The sequence below is a fragment of the Micrasema longulum genome, unplaced genomic scaffold (genome assembly GCF_059751315.1).
Source record: "Micrasema longulum isolate JH-2025_06_02 unplaced genomic scaffold, ASM5975131v1 h1tg000220l, whole genome shotgun sequence".
Taxonomy (NCBI): Eukaryota; Metazoa; Arthropoda; class Insecta; order Trichoptera; family Brachycentridae; genus Micrasema; species Micrasema longulum.
The window spans coordinates 521,862-526,862 of NW_028277425.1; positions in this window are offsets into that span (position 1 = coordinate 521,862).

Here is a 5,001-nt window from a genome sequence, read left to right on the forward strand (position 1 = left end):
GCAATATCGATTGTGGTGGTGCGCATGCGCGAGTCTATGCGCACTTACCCTCAGTCGGGAGTTTAGGGTGACTATGAATCAATTAGTTTCCCTTACTGTAATAACTAGAAACAGGCAAAAATTTTAAAAATACAACGCCATCAGTGTTATAAACCGCTTATGGTGCTATACAAGTAAACAAACAATGTACGAACTTATTAAAAAAAAAAGTTTTATTTATTCTTCACAAACGCCTTGAAACGTTTTTTTTAAATTATTATTAATGATTTTAAAATTATTTATTAACTGTGTGTATGTATGTAGTATTCCAATCGATATTTAGATATCGTCGTTTATTGATAAAACCGTATATTATTAATTTTATAATTATTGACTACAATATTTGAGTTTGTCCAAATCTTTGTAAACAAAAGACTGAAGTTCACCCCCTCTAGAGGCAATAAGATAAACAAATTACAACAGGGATGAAGAAAACCTTAATGAAGGGAGTATGGAAGTCTGGGCATTTACAGGGCTTTTGACCTGTCAATGGCTTCTTTAAGTGACCACTTTACACACTGAGTAACATTCACTATTTTGCCTATGTTTTAACATCCATATTTCTTCAATTATTCCATTTGTTAATTTAAGTTTTTTTTTTTTTTAAATGTTTTCTAGTATGTAAAATAGTTCAGTAAGAGGAATCTCTTTACAACTATTAAGGTTTCAGCTCTTTAACTTCACTTCACTTGCAAAATGGTGAATGTTACACAGTGTTTAAAGTGGCTACTTAAACCAGCTACTAACAGGTCATAGGCTTTATAAATTCCTAGACTTACATATTCCCTGCTTTAAAGTATTCTTCATCCCTGTTTTAATTTGATAATTATTATTGACTTCATTTGAATTCTTTATGTTTAAAGCATTCACTTATTGGTCAAACATTTGAACTAATATTAGTAAATATTAGTGTATAACCACTTTTCGAAGACCGTCGGCTTCGTGGCGTAGTGACCAGCGTGTTTGCCTACCATGCAAAAGGTCTCGAGTTTGGTTCCCGACATGGTTGACATGAAATATTTATTTAAAAGGGATTTTTTACACTAGAACATTTCAAAGTACCTGGACTGGCGTAAGGAAATAAAAATTATCAAAATATGCGGCGATTGTTATACCAGTGCAGTGCCCTATGCACCAATAAGTGAGGAAAGATAATGATGTTGACTTACCGATTTTTTATATCTACCGGTTTTAAGATGAACCCGTCTCCTTGTCAAACACTGGCTGATAATTCTACGGTGATGGTTTACGGCGAAAGTGTATTTTAGTATTCGCATGTTGGTGTAGTAAGTACCTGATGAAGAGACGGCAACGTATCTAAACCGGTAGATAAGAAAAGTCGATATGTTTATATATATATTTTTTTTAAATATTTTGATTCGTTAATTTTTTTCATTAGTAATTACTTTATTTTTTATAAATCAATACGGGTTTCAGGTATGGAATGCCTATTTTGTTAAGGATATCAACATGTTGGAAATAGTCCAAAGACGAGCTACAAAGTTGTCGCTGAGCCAAAAACGGCTTCCATACGTAGAGACTGAAAACTCTCGGTCTCACAACGCTGCAGGAACGGCGAGAAAGGGGTGAACTGATATAGACATACAAGATACTCAACAGTCACTATAGCTGCCCAAATTTGGATCCCATGTTCAAGCTTAAACAAGATGCTTGTCTTCGAAGCCACAGTCTCAGGCTGGAGAAATCGAGATTCAATCTAAATCCATGGAAGCATTTACTGAGTAATGAGATTTTTTATGGTTGGAATAAGCTCCCACAAGAGCTGATATTGATGTGTAGTCTCAATGGGTTCAAACATGGACTAGATTTGTTTCGGAAAAGTTAAAGTGCGCTAAAAGCTAACTTCCATTAAAATAGATTTAAGCATATCAACTCCCGACTCAACGTAAGTAATTTTAAGCTAGTCAAAACCCAAACAAAAAACATGTTTTGAAATTGTATATAATACATAACAGAAATAACCTCGTATTATAGGTCATTATTGCCTTCAATTAAAATGATTTTATTCGTCAATTACAAAACATGATTTTCCGAATTTTTTTATTTCAATTTTACTATTTTTAAAATAATTTTATAACAAAGTTCGCACGGATGCAGCAGCAATCTTAAACTAGAGTCTTGAAAGTGCGTTGGTGGACCTTGCTTAATCACGTGTTGCTGATGCCTTAGGAAAGCCTTAAACCAAAATGCCTCTTTTACACATGGAAGGTAGTCAATACTACCAAAGAGAAAATGCGGTGTCAGAGAAATATGATGAATAGATATTTGAACATAGTTTTTCTGTGACTCTCTGGCAGATTCCTCCCCGATATTGCGCGAAAAAGGCAACGACTCGTCGGACTGATGATGCCGTACTAAAATCGACAAAATCGAGATTGCGTTTTTTTTGGGAAAAAATATCATAATGAAATTTTCTGTTTCCCTTAAGGCTTTTCTTTCATTATTTGCAATATTTTTATACTGACAGACAATACTAGATGCTTTTAAGGGATTTTAAATAGTTCTGGCTCCCATGAGAAATAATTTATCTAAAAAACAAAACCATAGAGACACGCCAATGGTAAATACATGTAGTGTGTAATAAGCACTGCTTTAATTTCGTGATCCAGGGCCCCAATTACAATGGGAAGATAAGAGACTTGTCTTCAACTGTCTTTATAGAAAAACCGATATGTGTGTACAAAAATGAGTATATTTGCATGAACATTTGAAATATCTTCGTCGGTAACCTATAATTGAACGTAGTTACGCAGAAAGCAGCCACAGTTTTGAAAAAAATTATATTTTGATATTATCGGATGCAGTAAAGTCTGTTCTAGGTTTTGATAAAAACTTTCAGGTCACTTTCGTACAAAAAACTGTTTTAATCACCTTCTGAAAATGTTATCGATCATAAAATCGGCATTTCTTAATTTGCAGAAAACGCCCACAGCACTACAATAATGTTACGGTATTTTGAAAATCATAGAAACAGGTCAAATACGTAATTCGAGATTAACATAAAAAACTAATGTTTTCATTGTTCATCATTTGCCAAAAGTCGAAAACATTCCAACTGTTGGGTAGATTAGATTATTAACCCTTTTAACTAATGTGCGATTATCTCAGTTTCACTTTGCTATGACTGGCTGCTTTCTGTATAACTACGTTCTATTGAACATGTTTGGAAGAAAAAAATGTATGCATATTCTGGTTTTCATATAGAGAACTTAATACTACTTAGTAGATTAAATTGAAGGTAAATGTTAACATCGCATTGTAATCGGGGCCCAGGGAGAAAATACGAGAATACAAAAAACGACAGACCTTGCTTTCTTTTAGTTAGAAAATATAAGAATAATGTTCCGGCGCCCTCCGGCATAACCGTCAGAACCGCTGTTCCAATACACGAAGGTGCTGGATATGAGACAACTGTACCTAAAAGAAACACTTACACACTTCTAGTCAAACAATAAGGAGAGGTGTCAGCAAAATGTCCGTACGAGGTTTTACCAGAGCATGAATTATGTCATACCCAAAACCCGTACGACTTTTGCTCGGAGACATTTCTCATTTATCACACCCGAGAGTATTCAAGATATTGGAAGAACGTATTAAGCTCTCAGGGACAAAAACTATTTTCAAGAAAGGAGTTAAGGACTGGATTTTCCCCAGTGGGAGGGTTTTGAGTAGGAAACTCCTTGATGATTTTCCGAATGCTTGAGTTTACTGTTTACCATATTAATGTGCCATATATATGTTTTTTTATATTTTTATTATTTTTTATAATTATTTTTTTATGTTTCTAATCCTATATTTGTGGTGATTTACTCATGTGTCTGTGTCATATAATTGCTCGTCCCATCTCAACACAGAACTTTTAGTCCCATGTTGTTGGGACTTATTGTCTCAAATAATGTACAATAAACTTATGTATGTAAATAAATAAATAAAAATAAATAAAAAAATAAATCAAGTAGAGATAGAGCAAAAAGTAAATCTTGCAGAACACTCCCACAATCGGACTTTTTACAATCAGCACCTGCAAAGTAGATAAATTTGAAGAAAAAAAACGTTATTATATTGTGACTATAATTTTCATATTTATTGGTGCGATACTTTCAAATTTATTAGAAACCCTACAAATAAATCCCAACATACTTAGCGCCTCATTTGAAATCTTGGCAATATGTTTGATAAATGTAAGTTTATCATCAAAAATTACGCCAAGATCCCTAATGAAATCAACTCTTTCAATTGTTGCGTGGTTCAACAAATAGTTAAAAATTAAAGGTTTCTTACTTTTAGAAAAGGAAATAACCTGGCATTTATCCATATTGAGAAAAATATTATTTTTATTGCACCACTCGTGAATTCTGTTGAGATTCATCTGCAGGGTATTGCAATCATCAGTACTATTTACAATTCTATAAAGTTTAAGGTCGTCAGCAAAAAGTAAATATTTTACATCGCTAAAAATTTCAACAATATCATTTATATAAATTAAAAATAATATAGGTCCTAAGTGTGATCCTTGGGGTACGCCGCTTGTTGCTAAAAAACTATAAGAGACATAAGAATTTATTTTGACTGCTATTTTTTTATTATATAAGTAACTAATAAACCATTTTAAGAGTTCATCACGTATTCTCAGTCGACCAAGTTTCTGCAAAAAGTTAGAGTGGCAAACTTTGTCAAAGGATTTACTGAAGTCGGTGTATATAGCGTCGAGCTGGTGCACCTTATGAAGTGCACTAGCAATAAAATTCTCGTACAAAATGAGATTGGTGACTGTTGAACGACCAGTAATAAACCCATGTTGCTCAGGAGCAATTATTTGTTTTAAAGGTATAATTCAGTTATCAAGTACAAGTTTTTCAAACAACTTAGGGAGGGTAGACTAAATACAAATAGGTCTGTAGTTGGATATTTCATCTTTGCTACCCTTTTTAAATAAAGGTG